The sequence below is a fragment of the Rhinolophus sinicus genome, linkage group LG01 (genome assembly GCF_036562045.2).
Source record: "Rhinolophus sinicus isolate RSC01 linkage group LG01, ASM3656204v1, whole genome shotgun sequence".
In the NCBI taxonomy this organism is placed as follows: domain Eukaryota; kingdom Metazoa; phylum Chordata; class Mammalia; order Chiroptera; family Rhinolophidae; genus Rhinolophus; species Rhinolophus sinicus.
The window spans coordinates 11,221,851-11,241,057 of NC_133751.1; the positions used below are offsets into that span (position 1 = coordinate 11,221,851).

A 19,207-nucleotide genomic window follows, 5' to 3' on the forward strand; every position below is an offset into this window, starting at 1 on the left:
CACAGTCCCCCCCCTCGGAGAACTGATGGAGGGGCGGGGGGGCGGGGCGGAACTTCGTACTTCGCTCCGCATGCTCTCTCTTTCCTGTGGCTGTAAAACGCCCAGAAACCTGGAACTGTGGAAAAAAACCACCTTTTTCTTCCAAAGATTGTAATCGTGGATTGCTGTGCACGACCCTGGGAAAGCGAGGTAGACGTGGCACGCCTTGGAGACCTGAAGTCACTTTGTCTGGAAATGTCATTAGTAATAACTGACTTTGGTCATAACGTTTTCTGATTTGTTATTCAGAAATTGGGACGCATGGAGCTGGGTGGTTTTGTTGCTTTTGTTTTAATTGTCTTGGTGTGGGGGTCTCTGAGGGTGTGTAAAAGCAACACGGCTCAATCCCTGGCCTCACATTTTCTTCCCTGCAGTTGCCTTAGTTCTCAGCACATAGATTTACTTATTCGGTTACCACAACTCCGTATTCTTCTCAAATTTTTCCTGTTTGACAAGGAAGGCCACAGGTAAAAATATCAAAATGTCAGCTGACTGACTTCTACACGTCTCTCATTTTGTCTAACTCTACTGCCTGCCGCAACAGTCCAGGAGAAAGGTAGGATGGGTAAATAATTTATGATACCTCCAAGGAATAGAGTGAAGAAATAAAATGGTCACTGTAGTGAAGCTGCTAAGTTACTGAAATCAAGTAGGTTGAGGCATGAGGACTTGATTCTATTGTTCTTTTAACTAGTAGCCTGGGAACTTAAACTGCTAGCTTTCCAGTCCTGCTCAATGCTTGGGTAAATATGTCAGACCTCCAGATAACCCTCTGGTTACCCCCTGAAGGACTAAGGAGACAGTGGTCACATATCCAGACCACTTGACATCCAGTATCCAGACTACCAGTCATATATAGGATTATCATCTTGGACCAATCCAGAGGCTGAGAACGCAGGACTGATTCTTTTCAAGAATGTACTTTTTACAGTAAGAACCCTCAACGTTTCTTTCTTCTCCAGAACACTCTGGGTGCTGCCTTTCGTGTTTTCCCGAAAATAAGACCTAGCCGGACCATCAGCTCTAATGTGTCTTTTGGAGCAAAAATTAATGTAAGACCCGGTCTTTATATTATATTATATTATATTATATTATATTATATTATATTATATTATAGACCTGGTGTTATACTACATTATATTATATAAGCGCTGGTCTTATATTAAAATAAGACATTCTTATATTAAAATAAGACCATTCTTATATTAATTTTTGCTCCAAAAGACGCATTAGAGCTGATGGTCCAGCTAGGTCTTACTTTCAGGGAAACACGGTAGTTGTGTTTTCCGTTTGCAAACCACAAGACCCTTGAAAAAGTCTTTAGCATTTATTTCTAGCCAAAGCCTCCTGATTTCATTTACTCTGGTTGACACCTCCATACACCAGAACATTACTTCTTTCAGAAAGATATTCCAAAAACATATTAAGAAATGAGCAAACTACTTTATGGGGGTTTTTTGTGTTTCGGTTTTTTAAGTATAAATATACATTTACTTGTTTGCTCAGAAATCTCTAGAAAGATAGCCAGAATACTATGGATACCTTTGGGGAATTGTGAATCAAACTTTTACTAGTGTTCTCCCCTTAGAATTTTTTTACAGAGAACCATGCATTTGTCTGCAACAATATGGTTTATAATGAGAATACACACACACACACACACACACACACACACACAAACACACACACACTTTTGTTGGAAGAATAGTTTGATAAACCTTGAAGGGAGAGGGAGCATGAAAGGGGAGAAGAATCTTCATCTGCTGTGCCCACAGGGTGTGCCTAACTAACAAAGGTGGCTGAACTGTTTCCTGAAGGGAGGTTAATTTAATCTGGAAAATGCATTAGACACTCCTAGAGGACTTGTTAAGCCTCAGGTTGCCATGTTTCCTACTCAGTGGGTTTGGGGTGGGAACCCAGAATTTGCATTCCTAACTTGTTTCCAGGTCTGGAATCTCACTTTGAGAATCTCTGACTTGCAGGTGTTTTTCATGCCCAGTGAAATAAGCAAGTTGGGGACAAGAGCTGGGGCTACTTGACTCAAAAGAGGAAAAGGGGAAAGTGTCCTAAAAAGAAATGTGGAGACCAGTAGACAGGGACAGGGACAGACTTTAGGAAGAAGAGTTCTCTCTGCTGGGGATTTGTTCCACTTGCTTTGTGGAATTTAAATCCTCCCCGTCTTCCTGAGAACTCCTCAACACAATCCACGTTTCCCTCTAATGCTCAGGGGAGAGGCCTGAGCTGTGAGAATGGCGAAATACTCAGGCTAATTCAAGGCCAGAGTGAAAAAAGGACAAAAGGCTGCTGTTCAGGCTACACTTTCTTTTTCTTCTCTTCTTTTCCTTTCTTTCTTCCTTTCTCTCCTTCCTTCCTTCTTTCCTTCTTTTCCTTCCCTTGGAATCTAAGGCATCTTCTGTCAGAGATGTACAATCCACGTTTTTTTATCACCCTCTTGAAAATGTATCTAGTTGTGATTTTGCTCAGTGTTGTACTCACTAGCATTTTCCAGAGAACTGACACACGCTAGAGTGTTGCATCAATATGCAAATGCCAGCCAAAGGGCCTTTGCCCAAGGCCAAAGTTTCTTTAGATTTCAGGACGGTAGAATCAGATTTCACTTCATGATGATTTCTTGCCAAGAAGCAGCCCACATGCAAAGAGCTGCCCTGGGCCAGGAAGTTGCTCCTCTTTAAGGATATTCAGGTGAGACCTGGACAGCCCCCTTGTTTGGGTGCAAGGAGGGGCTTGTGTCATGCAGGATTAGAGGACCCCTGAGGTTTATTCTTAGTGGTGCCCTCACACCTGGGCAAGGGGTCCCTGGCCCTGGGCCACACTGTTTAGAGAGCCCTGTTCTGTCCCTCCTCAGGTCACATCCCCCAAGGGGGAAAGAATCTGTGGAGCCAAAAACTTTACCCATCCTTCTAGAGCAAGGTTAATGAATTGTGAACAAAAAGGGGGCACATGCTAAACCTGACAAGCTGGGTGGGTGGGTGGCGTGCACGGCAGAACTTACAAACTCAAACACAGGATGGTCTGAACATAAAAATTCCTAACTAGAGCGGGTTGTGGTGGGTAGTCACATCTTAGGATGGCAGCTCCTTGACAAAGGTCAGTCTTTACCAAAAGGGAGCCTGTCTTTGTGCACCTAGCATAACATGCCTTTGAAATGTCAGAGTAATTTTCTTTTCCAGACCCCTCAAATGCACAACTGTCGCCACCAGAGCACGAGATCATAGAACCCTTCGTTGTTATCTTGTTTCCCAAAACCGCCTCTATGTGCTTTAATGTTAATTATTGATATCCTGTACCCACCATGTAGAAGAAGCATGTTTCTCCATTTTGCTTTTTATCCAACCCCAGAGATTTCTCTGCGTTTCTCCTACCTGCTTATTCTACCACTGATGGATTTTATGTAACCCTCTGTACATCTTCTCTTTTGATTTTAATGTCTAAAATAAGCTGCCAAACTGCCCTTCTCTGGAGCATTTTCTCAATCCATTGAGATTTTGCTTCCGGGCATGTCCTCAAAATTTGGCTCAAATAAACTCTTACAAGACTTTTTCTATAGGCTGAACCTTCTTTTGTTGACAGAATTTATTCTTTTTTTTTTTTTTTTACATCTCCCCTTCTTATCCCCCCACCTCCTACCCACCACCTCTGGCAACCACCAATTTGTTCTCTGTAACTATAAATTCTCTCTTTTTTTTTTTAGATTCCACATATAAGTGATATCATATGGTGTATGTCTTTGTCTGATTTATTTCCTAATGCCCTCAGGGTCCATCCATGTTGTCACAACAGGTAAGATTTCCTTTTTTTTTTTTTTTTTATGGCTGAATGATATTCATGTGTGTTTGTGTGTGTGTGTGAGAGAGAGAGAGAGAGAGAGAGAGAGAGAGAGAGAGATTCCCAGGCTCAAGACAACCTAGGCTACTTTAGGATCCTCTTGGAGATAATGACTCTCAATGCAATTGGCCTGGTGCAACAGTGACCTTTTCCAAATTACCTGTCTGAGTCCACTGGTCACACCCCAGTTTGAAACACATAAACTCTATGAGTAGATTATCGGGTAGGAGCAGGCCAAAACCTTTCAATTACGGAATCACAAGGTCTAAATGCATAGGCCTGCCCTAACCTTTACAAGACGAAGGCCAGAACACAAGTGGAAGCCCTCACACCATATGCTAAACATTCAAATGTAAATCAAAATAACACAGCTAAATAAAATATAACCTATCCTCCTACCTTAACAAATATAGCTTCACAAAGACCTGAAAAGCAAGTTCAAGTTTGGAATTGTTGGGCTTCTCTGAGTTCTGTGTAGGAAGGTGGCATAGAATGAGAACCAGTCCCCTGTCCCTGGAGTGGCACAGTAACTGTAACTCAGAGACCGTCTGATTTTGTCAGGAATGAGGAAGAGGGCGAGGTGCCTCAGATCAGACCTGGGCAGGTGACTGCAGTGCTTTTGCAGCCTGTCGTTCTGCATTCCTGACAATGAACATCGAGGCTTGGGGACTTCTGTGGCAAGAGGTGAGCAAGAAGGAAGACGGGAAATTCAGACTCGCACGGCCATTCTTTGCTGCTTCCTTTCTTAAGACTCCTTCTTCTTTTTTCTCCTTTATCTCATCTTTTTCCCTAAATCATTTTTTCTTCTGTGACCCAAAGTGATTTCCCCTTTGTACCTTCATCATTCTCAGAGCATACGTAGTTTTATATTGATTTCCTTCACATCACACATCACAAAGGGATTATCACCAAGGCCTTTGCTTATGAAAAACATACCAGGGTTGCCAAAAAATGTATACGAGTGGACACATTGGTCAACGTTGCTCAAGCAGTAGTTCGCCGTCATCAGAAGTGTCTGCACGCTGATGGGAACCACTTTGAGCACCTCTTGTAATTGCAGAAGTCAAATGTGACTTGTATTCATCTTTTGTTATCAGTATATATTATTACAATTTTAATACAGTTTTTCTTAAAATGTGTATACATTTTTGGGCACCCTCTGTATTTTCTATTAATTGTAGAAAAATATCAGAACTCAGAGAAATCCATAAGAAGCAAAGTATAAAAAGAGAGGTTTTTGTAATGCTATGAAACAAATACACTAGTAACTAGGAAACAAATTAGAAACAGTTGAACGTCGTATAAACTAGTCCTACCTGCAACTTCATGTTAGTGAATCACACACACAAAAAAGAAAAAAATCACAAAAGCTGTTACCAATAAAGAAACCCTGTAAAAAAATGTATACCACAGAATCATGAAGTATCTGAGGCATTTTTGAAAGGTGGAAAGGGAGAAGTGTAAAAATTATATTGTTAGTAAACAGAAGTGAACAATCTAGGATTAGAAGTTTGCAAACTATAATTGGGAGTTAGCTGTGTATTTAATAATCTTCCTTATTTGATTAAACAAGCATAACCAGGTTTCTGTTACATGCGATCAAAAGCAATTTCTATCTGATAGCGATGATAAGCCACCAAAGAGGTCTGAGGAGGGAATGTCGTAATTATGTTCATATACAAGAATGATCCCTAGGATATTTGAGTGGGTGGATTGAATGGAGTGGGCTGAGACTAAAGGCAGAGAGGCCATTTGCAAGATGTGATAAAGTCCTGGCCTAAAGCCATTACTGGAAAAAATGGGGGAGAGAGATAATGGACATGGATCCTTGAGCATTAGTGACTAACTATAGTTCAGGGAGAGAGGGTGGGGAGCCAAAGGCAGCTCCCAGGTTTCGGGCTTGTGAGACTGGGTGGCTGGTGGCCCCATTTACCAAGGAAAGCAAGTTGAGGGATAAAGAGCTTAATTCAGGACAGGGTGCATCTGGGTGCCTGAGGAACCTCGAAGTGTCAAGCTGGGAGTGTCCACTTGGACATGGTCTGAACCTCAGGGCCACTTCTAAGTCTGGGCTCTGTATCAGAGTTAACACACATGCTATTCAGATTTGTAAAGAAAATGTAGTCTTTTATTCCCTTTAGGGGATTATAATTGTCTTCATAATTCTGTACCACTCTGGGTGGGTAGGAATCGTGTGAGACTTAGATGTGCCAATGATGTCATGTCAAGTTCTTCTGGTTTAAAAAGTCTCTTTAGAGGAGTGATTTACACCTTTAGTGTACACTAGAATCAGCTGGAAGACTTGTTAAAACACAGATTGCTGGTCCCCACCCCCAGAAGTTTTTTTCTAAAAACGAAAAACCAGTTTTACTAATATATAATTTACCATTAAAAAATTCACCTGTTGTGGGCCGGCCCAGTGGCTCAGGCAGTTAGAGCTCCATGCTCCTAACTCCTAAGGCTGCCGGTTCGATTCCCACATGGGCCAGTGGGCTCTCAGCCACAAGGTTGCTGGTTCAACTCCTAGAGTCTCGCAAGGGATGGTGGGCTCTGCCCCCTGCAGCTAAGATTGAACAGGGCACCTTGAGCTGAGCTGCCTCCCGGATGGCTCAGGTGTTTGGAGCACGTCCTCTCAACCACAAGGTTGCCGGTTCCACTCCCTCAAGGGATGGTGGGCTGCTCCCCCTGCAACTAAGACTGAAAGGACAACAACTTGAAGCTGAACGGCACCCTCCACAACTAAGATTGAAAGGACAACTTGACTTGGAAAAAAGTCCTGGAAGTACACACTGTTCCCCAATAAAGTAAAAAAAAAAAAAAAAAGTACAAAAAAATTCACCTGTTATAAGCGAACACTTCAGTGAATCTTTTTAGTAAATTTATGTCGTTGGCAACCACTACCAAAATACAGTTTTAGAACATTTCTATCAAGTCTAACTATTTTCCTCATGTTGGTTTTTGCTTAATCCCTTCTCCCATCCCTAGCACTAGGCAACCACTGACCTGCTTTTTTCTCTATACATTTGCCTTTTCTGCACATTTCTTATAAATGGAATCATACAATAGTAGCCTTTTGCATCTGGCTTCCTTCATTCAGCATAAAGTGTTAGAGCTTAATCTATGTTGTAGGGTGTATCAGTAGTTTGTTCCGTTTTACATCTCAGTAGTATTCCATTGCATGGATAGAGCACAAATAGTTTTTCCACTCTTAAGTTGATGGACATTTGGATTTGTTATGGGTTGAGTTGTGTCCCCTCCAAAATTCATATGTTAAAGTCCTAACCCCTAGTACTGCAGAGTGTGACCTTGTTTGGCAATAGGGTTTTGTAGATGTAATTGGTTAAGATAAGGCTATGCTGGAGTAGGATCCAACATGGTTAGTGTCCTTATAAACAGAACTTTGACATGGATGTGCATACAGGGAGAACACCATGGTGACAGTGAAGGAAGAAATCAGGGTGATGCTTCTACAAGCCAAGGAACACTAAAGATTGCCAGTAATCACCAGAAGCTAGGAGAGAGGCCTGGAACAGAACTCACCCTGCCGACACCTTCATCTCAGACTTCTAGCCGCCAAAACTGAGAGACAATCAATTTCTGTTATTTAGCCCCTTTGGTTTGTAGTACTTTGATACAGTAGCTGTAGCAAACAAAGACAGGATTATTTCCAGTTTTGGAATATTATGAATAATGGTGCCAAGAACATTGATATACATGTCTGTGTGGACATGCAGTTTCATTTCTCTTCGGTTTACTTTTTAAACTTTAGACTTTCTTAAAAAATTGCCAAATGGTTTTTCAAAGTGCCTATATCATTTTATAGTCCCATCAGCAACATATGAAGGTTCTACTTTCTCCTCATCCTTGCCAACACTTGGTATTGTTCTTTATGATAGCGATTCTAGAGAGTGTGTAGTGTTATTTCATTGTGGTTTTAATTTGCATTTCACTAATGACTAATGATTTTGAGCATCTTTTCATTTGTTTATTAGCTATTTGTATTCCTCCTCCTCCTCCTCCTCCTCCTCCTCCTCCATCACACATGCTTAATGCTATTTGAGGAATAACATTACTTAGGGATTTATCCAGAGTGCTCAGAAAGAGAAAATGCACCCTTTCCCAAGAGGTTTTCCTTCAGCCTGGACACCTCCCCACCCCAATCAGTTGTGACCAGTGAGCTAGAGCCGGGCTTTGCTGACCCCAGATCAACCCCCAGGTAGCCTCCTCAGGCCACCGCCTGAATTTCTAGAGGGCTGTTGACCCTTTAGAGTTGTAGAAAAATCCTCAATTCTTATGTTCAATAATTAACAATCTATTGGAGTTCCCTATCAAGTGTCCCCTGACAGCTAATTCTTAAATATCACTTGCTGCCATATGAAAATAATCTTTGAAAAGATCATAGATAAAATTATTTTTAAAAAACTGCCACTGCCCCTCCCTTCCCCCCACTTCTGGAATTTTGGGTGTCTCTCTTCTTCTCCTTGCTAGTTTGTTGCAGAATGGGTTCCTGAGCTCTGTGCTTTGTTACTGACGTTCTCTTTCTTTCTTTTTCATTTATCTTTCTTTTTTTTTTTTTTAACAAGACTTCATTGGGGAACGGTGTGTACTTCCAGGACTTTTTCCAAGTCAAGTTGTCCTTTCAATCTTAGTTGTGGAGGGCGCAGTTCAACTCCAGGTCCAGTTGCCCGTTGTTAGTTGGGGGGGGGGGGGGGCAGGCGGGGCGTAGCCCACCATCCCTTGCAGGAGTCCATGGGAATCCAACCAGCAGCCTTTGGAGTTAGGAGCATGGAGCTCCAACCACCTGAGCCCAAGGGCTGGCCCTGTGGGGGCAGAGCCCCAGAAAGAAGTTTCCAGGCTCTCGGCCTCACATAGACAGGTGCCTGGCTCAGGTAGTAAATGGCCAACTGTGATTGGATGGCCATCAGCTGTGGCTAGTTGGCCGTCAGCTGTAACCAGTGAGCCATTGGCCACTAATATAACTGCTGTGGCTATGCTAGCAAAAAGGGAGAAAAAAGAATGGGGGCTAGCAAGAAGATGGCGGCTGGGCTGGCAAGCGTGGATGGCGGTTTGCGGACAGTGTGGACCCAGCCTCCATTGAGAGTATAGTGCCGCCAGAGAGAATATAGTGGTATGACTCCCCTACCTATGGCTCCGTGGGTGTTCCTTTTTGGCCTAACCATGTTCTGCATTCTTGTGTGGGGAGCGGGAGCGGGAGCAGAGACCCCGCAGGTTGCCTGCAGACAAATGGCGCAGCGAGCAGGGTCTCTCGCACCACAGGCCCCCTCATTTTTCTTTTTAAAAATAAAAAGCACAGATGCCCCCCCTCCTGAATCCCTACCTTTAAGAAATGTTCTCTTCTGTGCTCTAAGTCCTCCTACTTCCTAGTTCAAGTTTCATTTGTGTTTCCTCCCTGCCCCCCCCCCCCATTTCAGCGTTTCTGTGCAGCACCTTCAGTATAAAGAAGCCCACTTTCCATGGAGGTCCCTCCTCCTTCCCCTCCTCCCCTCAGCCATCCTCCCTTCTGTCTCCTCCACTTCCAGTGGAGGGTATGTAAGGGTACTGGTTGACTTTGGTGCATCTCAGTGGGTATCCCGTATAGACCGTGCTCATGTAGGTCTGGTGGCTGAATACTGATTGGGGTGGAGGGTGAACGAGGCCAGGACCTAGGGTTCCATGCTCACAGGACGTGACGGATGGTGCTAGCTGGGTAGGCAGTGTGCTGCACGGGGTGGAGCACCGAGCTTTGAGAGGCCACCAAGTGGGCCCGGGTGCCTGTGTAGGTGTACAGGTGGGGCCGGGCTGGCTGGGAAGGTGGGTGGCAGCAGCCGCCAGGTAGAGGTGCACGGTGCCGGCGCTGAGGCTGTTGTGGGGGGGCTGCCATCATGAGAGTGACCTTCCGGGTCAGTGATGTGCTGCCGAGCCTGGCTGAGGCCGAGAGGCTGCTGCTGCTGCTGGAAATGTGGTCCTGGCCTCTGCTTCCAGTAGGCCATGGCTCCACATGAGCTCCCTGAAGACTGACCGCTGGTGGAGGTTATGTTGCTGGAGGACTCGGACTTGCGGAAGGAAGAGTGGTGACTGGTGTGGGCCGCGCGACCAGGTTGTCTCGTTCCACTAACACTTCTGGGACGGCACGATGATGGTTCGGGAGTTCCCAGCGCAGTGATTCTCCAGGCTCCCCTTGGTGTCAAAGGTGTCGGAGTTGTGACCGGCTTGGTGCTGCACGGAGTAGGGGCTGGTGATGCTGCACGAGTCAGACTAGGGAGAGTCGTGGACTGTGGCACAGCTGAGGACGTTTTTCCTCTTCTCGGGACAGTGCTGGTGGGGGCCGGCTTCTGTTCCTCCTTGTCTATCGCTGCTGCTGATGGTAAGGATGCTGCCTGTGGGGCTGGGGGCGTTGGGAATGACCCTCATCTGCTTCTGCGATTCCCTGATGGTGCTGGAGGCCCTGTCACATCATCCCAGCCGCACATGACCTACCGCGTTTCCCCAAAATAAGCCCTAGCCGGACAATCAGCTCTAATGGGTCTTTTGGAGCAAAAATTAATATAAGACCGGGTCTTATACTATGTTAGATAAGACCCGGTCTTATATGATAGTAAAACAAGACCAGGTCTTAGATTAATTTTTGCTCCAAAAGACCCATTAGAGCTGATTGTCCGGCTAGGGCTTATTTTGGGGAAACACGGCAGGAGCTGCTGTGCACCAGGGTACGGCGGGTGGCTGGTTGTCCGTGATGCGCTCGCACAGCTGGCGGGAGCTGGTGGGCTGGGAAGAGGACACCTCACAGGTGCAGGCGTTTCTCGCAGAGGACTGGCGCTGCTTACTCTTCGGGCAGGAGGTGGTGCTGGTTGGCCGCGCGCACGTGTAAGGGCTGAGAGTCTGGAAGGCTCACATGACCCGTCAATAGCGCAGGCTGCTGCCTGATGGGATTGCAATGGCTGACATGAGCGTCCGTGTTCCTCCAGCCCGCCAACTGTTGGGTGACTGCCGTGGTCTCAGGAATCACGGCTGCATGCTGTGCCGACTTGTGGGCGGCCACTCCAGTCAGCTGCTGCCACACAGCGGGGAAGCAGGATCTGCTGGGTCCCACTTGGGCAGGACGGCTGGGCAAGCCCACCTGGTTGGATCTGAAGAGGCTGAGCTCCTGGGGCTTGAGTGAGGACGGGAACTGCATTTTCCATTCGCTCGGAATAGCCAGGATGCTTAGAGGGAGAGGCCTGCAATCCTTGGAAGTCAGGCACACACATGATAAGAGCTTGCTAGCAGGGGTCAGGCCCGGCACATGCGCTGCTGGGCCACTGCAGCAATGGATGCCGCTGAAGGCTGGTTATGTTCAGTGTTCAGCTGGTTGTTGAAGGTCATCATCAGGTTGGTGGACGAGCTGGGGGCCATGTAGGTGATAAAGGGGTTTTGCTTGGCTTCACAGTGTCATATTCACCAGGCACTTGCAAACCTCCATGCTCTAGAAACATGATTTGACATGTGTGCTATGGGGACAATCGAGTAAGTCTGACCACAGGGTGGTTCACGGTTTCTATCAGTGATTCTCTTACCGGCATCTATGGTCTGCATCTTCTTTAACTGTTCAATGAACTCTCAACTGTCTGCCTTTCCTACCAATGTGTCACTCCCTTCCCAAGCTGTTGTTACGTTCACCTGGGCCATATCATCTAAACCACTGAAAATGTGCTTTCTTGCTTTTTTTGACTTAATCCCCATGTTTGCTTTTGTGGTCATCTGGTGTCTTCAGCCTCCACAAGGATGAGGCGAATCTGTGTTATGGCTGAAAAACCTAGTTGTCTTTGTCCCTGTGCTTAAATATTTAGCTGGCAAAGCCCACGATTGTGAAATATACCAAATCTGATCATACTCGGAAGCTCCTGAATATAGCAGCCAGCCCAGGAACAGCTCTGCAGTGACACAGCCCAGGACCACATTTTAATTGTCTCACAAAATGGTAAACCAAAGGTGATCTCTGGGGCCCTGTAATATCTGGACTGCAAGTAGGTGGAACACACAGCCTTGGACACGTGGCTGGCGGAACCAAAGCTGATGGCCTTTACTCTGATGACCAGGCTCTGGGTCTTTGTCAGGCTGTGGCTACCTGTTGGAGGACTAGGCAAATGTACTTAAAGGGCAAGGGGCTGCACTTGTTCTGCTTCAGGAAGGCATAGAGGTTCTGCTCCAGCATCTCAAAGACCAGGCATGTGTGATTTTTGTGCTGGAAACACTCAGAGGCCTGGACAAAGTTGTAGCTGTCAGCACTGTTTATGCTCAGGTGGGTTCAATCTGACCTTGCTGAGCATATGACGGGTGGTTCTTCAGGATCTTGATGGCTATGATCTCACTAGTGCCCTGTTTCTAGCACTCGAACAGTTGCCCAAACGTCTCTCGGCCCGAGAACTCTAACACTTCATATGTGTTGGTCAAGGAGCACAGTCCCTCATGCTGGACCAGCTGATAATCACTTCGCTGTTGGAACCACTGTTTTTGGAGGTGGCAGTTGATGTGGTGGCAGTGGCTACATTGGCCCCCCTTGCAGTATTCTTGGATGGATACTCGTTGATGATCTGGACACCGCTTACGTTCTCAATATGCTCACTGTTATGCTTGAGTCCCCATTTTTGGTAGGTATCAAGAAAGCTCATAGTGCTTCGACTCATTAGGTTATGTGGTCTGCCGAGGACTTGCCCAGAGTCAGAAATTCTACTTGCTGATGTGACGACTATGTGCTCGGTGCTTCCTGGGTAGGTGATGGTCTGCGTGTAAGGTAAGCTTGGGTTTCGGATGGGAAAGGAGATGCTGATGATTGTGGTGGCTGGCTGAGAAGGTGGCATGTTCTTTCTCTGGCTATACACTGCTGTGGGGGCCATATGCAGTCATGCTCCAGCTGGAACTCGGCTCCACTTTCAGTTTCTTTACACTACAGACGGCATTTGACTGAGGGTGTGAGGGGAGAAAACTTGCACATATGAAGCCATACCTTCATACACAGGGCCCATTGGGGCTGAGGTGTCTGCAATTTATGGCAACAGAAAAGGGAACATGGGGGCCAGCTAGGCCCCCCAGCCTCAGCTGGAATCCGCCATCTTGAACCTCTGTCTCCACTCCATGCAGCCACAGCCGCCAGCGCCCACATCAACCACCAGTGCCAGGGGAAGGGGCTGTGGACCAGGTTCCCTAGCTGGGGCCATGGCATTGCATGGTGACTCTGGGGTGGCCCAGCAGGTGCAGTGGCTGAGGTCCTGGATTGGGTCTGCTGTCAGGTGGGAGCCAGGGCTGGCAGCACACCGCTAGCCCCCGGCCAGAGCTCAGCTCAGCATGACTGTGTGTCTTGTGTATCTTCTTTGATGAAGTGTCTGTTCAAGTGTTTCCCCACTTTTTGGCCTTATAAAACTGGTTGGAATCTCCAGTGCCATGTTGAATATAAGTGATAAAGCTGACATCCTTGCATTGTTCCCAGTAGCTGGGGTAAGCATGCAGTCTTTTACCATTAAGTATGTTGTTAGCTGTAGGTATTTCATAGATAACCTTTATCCAGATTGAGGAAGTTCCCATCTATTCCTAGTTTGTTGAGGGTTTTTGACATGAAAGGGTGTTAGATTTTGTCAAATGCTATTTCTGCATCTATTGAGATGATCATATGTTTTTTGTCCTTTGTTCTATTTATATAGTGTATTACATTGATAGAGTTTCAGATGTTTAACCAACCTTGCATTCCTGTGATAAATCCCATTTGAACAGAGTATATTGTTCTGTAATTTTATTTTCTTATGATGTTTTTATTTGGTGTCAGGATAATATTAGTCTTATTGAATGAGTGGAGAAGCATTCCTTCCTCCTCTACTTTCTGAAAAAGTTTGTGAAGGATGAGTGTTATTTGTCTTTAAAGATTTGATAGAATTCACCAATGATGACTTCTAGACTTCAGCTTTTCTTTCTGGAAAGATTGTTAATTACTAATTCAATTTCTTTTTAGAAGTCTATTGAGATTTTTTATTTCTTCTTGAATCAGTTTAGTAATTCATGTCTTTCAGGGAATTTTTCCCTTTCACTGAAAATGTCTAATTTGTTGGTATAGAGTTTATAGTATTTCCTTATATTTAAAACTGTAAAATTTCCCTCTAAGCATTGCATTAGCTGTACCCATAACCCATATATAGCATTTTCATTTTAATTTAGTTAGAAATATTCTCTACTTTCTCTCATGATTTGTTTTTTGACCCATGGGTTACTTTGAAGTGTAGTGCTTAACTTCCAAATATTTGGGGATTTCCCAAATTTCCTTCTGTTGTTAATTCCCAATTTAATTCCATGGTAAATTAAAAGAATACACTTTGTATGATTACATTCCTTTTAAATGTATTGAGACTTATTTTATGGTCTAGCATTTGATCTGTTCTGAAGAAATCTGCACTTGAAATGAATGTGTAGTCTGCAGTTGTTTGGTGAAACATTCTACATGTGTCAACTAGGTTGCATAGGTTGTTAGTGTTTTGTTTTATTTAATTTCTCTATATCCTTGCTAATTTTCTGTCTAGATCTTCTATCAATTATGGGATATTGAAATCTCCACCTATTATTGTTGTATTGTCTACATTTCCTTTTAATCTATTAGTTTCCTATTTTTGAGGCTCTGTATTAGATGAATATATTTTTATAATTGTTATATGTTACTGATACTATAGTGACTCTTATCATCCTTCTACAGATTACATCTTAATTTATCAAAATCTAGTTGAGATTAATACTAATTTAATTCTTGTAAGATGTAGAGACGTTGCTCCAATATAGCTCAATTCTCTCCCCCTCTCTTTTGTATTATTATTGTTATATGTATTACATTTATATATGGTATAAATCCAACAATACGGTGTTATAATTATTACTTTACACAGTCTTATGTCTTTTTTAAAGAATTTAAGAGAAGAAATGAGAAAAATACAATTAGAGAGTCTTTTACATTAACCCACACATTTCCAGTGCTTTTCATTTCTTCCTGTGCATTTAAATTGATGTCACTTCTTTTCAGTTTGAAGGGCTTTCTGTAGTATTTTTTGAAAGGCAGGGCTGTCATTACTTTTACTGACAATGCCCCTGGACATGGACATCACCCACGACAGCAAATCAATGAGCCCCCTCAGACCACAGCAGCATATCTGTCAGTCCTCATGGCCTGGTAGGCCCTGGTAGAACCTCCACACCCACTGGGCTGGAGGCGATGGAAACAGTCCCAGGCTGGAATGCCTCACACATCCACTGTTCTTACCCAAAGGCCAGCAGTTTTTTAAGCATAAACACTTCTGAGATTGTTGAATGCCTGTGGTCGATTTCCAGAGCCCTGAATTGGTTGTTGTTGTTGGTTTTGTCCAGTTGCTCTGTGGAAAGGATTTGCTGACCTTTTCACTTGGCCATAGCTAGAAGTCGGCTTCCTTCCCCCGTGTTTCTGATTCATTAGACCTGGGGTGTAGCCAGAGAACTTAGATTTTAATGAGTTCGCAGGTAATACTAATGCTGCTCGTCCAGGAACCACACTTTGAAAACCTCTGACTTAGGTTAACTCAGTCTCTTTTAGGGGTTAAAACAACTTTCTCAGATATGAATTCATTATGAGCACACAAAGTTTTATTGTATATTTGCTGCAGGAGAAGAAGGAATCTAATAAAGCCAGTTCAGACCTTCCCTTTTAGTAGAAACTTTTGATAGAGGTAAAGGTGACTAGATAAAATTGTTAACATTAGGTTCAAAGAAAAGAGCTGTCAGGTTAAAAAAAGAGCTGTTCAGCGGGTGCTGAACAAAAGATTACTGGTGCAGCAGCAGCCAATGATCCGCAATTCAGGTGACTCATAGTGGGACAGTGCAGGTAAATCCAACTGCCCACAGTAGCTCTTAATATCATCAACATCTATGAGAAAATTGCTCAATTATGTTATCATAAATGCCAGACACTTCCCAAAGGAGGTTGTTAATTTTCCCGAGCCGCACAGTTCTTCTCCAGACCCCCTTCCTCAGATTGTGGACAGTTTTATGTCTCACTGGTAAATGCTAAGTTCTTCCCTTTCGTGCTGTCCCAGAGTGGACACTGGGAGTGTGGTTGGCAGAGGTCAGGTGGCAGTGGGGGAGGGCGCTTCCTGTCTGTGTAGCATTATCAGGGTCCTTGTTGGTTTCTGCTGCAGAGCAGCTGGTCCAGTCTGGTTCTGGACTGATGACAGCTGCAGTGTGACTGGTGCCACCACTGTTGTCTGTGGTTCTGACCATTGGCTTCTTGTCACCACGTTCCCACCTCTTTGTACTTCCCCCAGGCTTCCGCTAGTCCGCCAGTCATGTCGGCCTTTTCATATCCCAACACTGGGGCCCACAGGAACTTCAGGGTACCCTAGGTGATAGGCACAGGCCACCATGTTGAAATGTCATCACAGGGAGCCCCTCCTAGAGCTTTGTTCCTCTTCTGCACACCTTTGCGTGTATGCTACTAGCACTCCCCAAATTCTCAAGATCTTCCATTTCATTCCATCTAAGTGTGTTTACCTCACCCCTCAGAACTCACAGAGACAGAGGAAATGAGGACCTATGTGACTCGTACTACCTGTTTTCTCTACAGTTCTTTCCTTCTCCCTCTCTTCCCACAATACTGAAGAAAAGCAGTTTCACTTTACCCACCTCAGAGGATCTCAGCTTCAGCTGCATGAGAATCCCCTGGAAGGTCCATTAAAGCACAGATGATGTGGCCCCAGCTCTGAGTTCCTAATTCAGCAGTTCTGGGGTGGGACCTGAGAATGTGCATTTCTAATGGGTTCCCGGGAAATGCTGCTGCTGCTGGTCTGCTAACCACATTTGAAGAACCACTGGCCTACCTGGTACCCTGATTTCTTGCTACCCCTGATTTAAAGTAAAATTCTATCATCTTTTTCACAAGGCTTGACTCTTCATTTGTTAGTGGATGCTAAAGGAACTTTGAAAATTCTTTTCTCTCAACAAAAGGTTTTCAAACTATTATCTTCTAAGATGGGATGACTATAATTTATTGTCTAAGCTGGGACATCTTTGATGGTTAAATGGATGGCTATTAATGATGCCAAGACCACAAGAGTAGATGGGGCTGTCTACGGCAAACCAGGATGCCTGGGCAATGAGTCGCTTTCACACTCCTCATCTCAGTTTGTACACACAAGCACCTGTTAAGAGGGCAGGCAGGTATCATGATCCCCGTTTTGTAAACTGGGAATTAAGACTCAGGGAGGTGATCACAGCCTAGAAATGGCAAAACCCAGACTTTAACCCAGATTTTCTGAATTCCAGGCCAGCGCTCTTTCAACCACAGCAAGGAATTTGTTTTAAAATCTAAAATGACATCTTTCATTGTTTTTACTTGATTATCCTAATTCTGCATATTAAGTATGATTAAAGTAAACATCATAACTTCCATGTGCCTTGTTTAAACTGTAGTCGACATGCAGTATTATGTTAGTTTCAGGTGTACAACATAGTGATTCTACGTTTACATAGCTTGTGGTGTGATCACCACGATAAGTCCATGATTCAAACAAAACACACATTAAGTACCTAAATTTCCTAGGGTATGTTTGGTTTTCTATTACTAAAAATAACAATAATTTTCCTTCATATGCCACTTGACCAGGATTCTTTTTCCCCCTTACAATTTTCTTACAACATGTGCTTTCAGTTAACCTTTTGGTGCCTTATAGGATGGAGTTCAGAATCACATTAATTCTAGGAGTGATCTTTTTATTACTCTTGGCAGTGAACGGATATTTAAATTTATAGCAATCCCATTACATATGTATTAACTGTACATGGAATGGCATGATGTGTTTTTCTTCTTGTGAAGCTCTTTATTTGCATGGGAATACAAACTCTGAATTGGATTGAAGTGGAAATCTAGTCCAGTTTTCCCAAGGAAGACAAGTCAACACAGTTGAGTTGGGTGAAAAAATGGTCTTAATAAGTTGGTTTGGCATGTCCTTATTGTTTATTTTGTTTTTAAGATGCAAAATGTTCCAGAAAGGTTCATAAGCTTAGTTTTTCAAAGAGCAAATTACTTTTTAAATGTTCCAGGGAGGTTTGCTTATGACAAAATGTATTTGAGGTGAAAGGATGTTTATCCTCTCGTTTATTACTTGTGTACACATTTTATAGTGAAAACACCCTTATGAACCAGGAGGTCTGGGGCCGAGGGTTGATTCTTTGGTGTTCTTGCATCTCAGGTTGTTCCTCTGCAAAATGAGGTGTTAACAAAGATGTATGAATTTCCTATTGCTGCTATAACAAATGACCACAAATGTAGTGGTTTTAAATAACACACATTTATTCTCTTATATTCCTGGAGGTCAGAAGTCTGATGGGGGTCTCACTGGGCTAAAATCAAGGTGTCGGTAGGTCTGTGTTCCTTTCTGGAGGCTCTTGAGGTGAATCCATTGCTTGCCTTTCCTCGTATTTAGAGGCTGCCTGTGTTCTTTGGCTCATAGCCACTTCTCCATCTTCAAAGCCAAAGCCAGAAATGTCCAGTTGAGTGTTTCTCACATTGCATCACTCTGATGCTGACTTTTCTGCTTTCCTCTCCCACTTTTAAAGATCCTTGAGATTACATTGATCCAACTCATCCAGACTCATCTCTTTGTTTTAAGGTCAACTGATTAGCAACCTAAATTCCATCTGCAACTTACCTCCCCTCTGCCTAACATATTCACAGGTTCTGTTCATGTGGACATTATTGGGAGCCATTATTCTGCCTACCACAGCAGGCAATCTCTTAGATCTTTCCAATTCAAAATTTTCTGAAAAAGAATCAATATAAATTGTCCTCTATTATTTTGGCTTTAAAGTACAGTAAATAAAACCCAAACAATTAAGTAATAGGGAAAGAAATAGAATGATACTTTATTTATTGTTTAAATTTTATTTTATTTTATTTTACTATTATTATTTTTTTTAAATGATGATCTTTTTTAAAAAAATATTTTATTGGGGAAGGGGAACAGGACTTTATTGGGGAACAGTGTGTACTTCCAGGACTTTTTTCCAAGTCAAGTTGTTGTCCTTTCAGTCTTAGTTGTGGAGAGCGCAGCTCAGCTCCAGGTCCAGTTGCCGTTGCTAGTTGCAGGGTGCGCAGCCGACCATCCCTTGCGGGAGTCGAACCGGCAACCTTGTGGTTGAGAGGATGCGTTCCAACCAACTGAGCCATCCATGAGCTCAGGGGCAGCTCAACTCAAGGTGCCCTGTTCAATCTTAGCTGCAGGGGGCGCTGCCCACCATCCCTTGCGGGACTTGAGGAATCGAACTGGCAACCTTGTGGTTGAGAGGACGC

At 44.0% G+C, this 19,207-nt stretch overlaps 1 long non-coding RNA gene and 1 pseudogene across 2 annotated transcripts in view; one reads left to right on the plus strand and one right to left on the minus strand.

Moving 5' to 3' along the window:
• The first annotated feature begins 76 nt into the window (after positions 1-76).
• The window catches only part of LOC141570148 (uncharacterized), a 35,197-nt gene continuing 16,066 nt past the window's right edge, over positions 77-19,207 (plus strand). The window contains exons 1-3 of one of the 2 annotated variants that reach the window (XR_012494062.1): positions 77-189; positions 3,752-3,840; positions 4,447-4,561. This is a non-coding gene — a long non-coding RNA (uncharacterized LOC141570148). Of the gene's footprint in view, positions 190-3,751; positions 3,841-4,446; positions 4,562-19,207 lie in introns of those variants that run through there. The other variant, XR_012494059.1, reaches the window with a different exon arrangement.
• Positions 9,388-13,165, minus strand: LOC109446644 (homeodomain-interacting protein kinase 2; annotated as a pseudogene).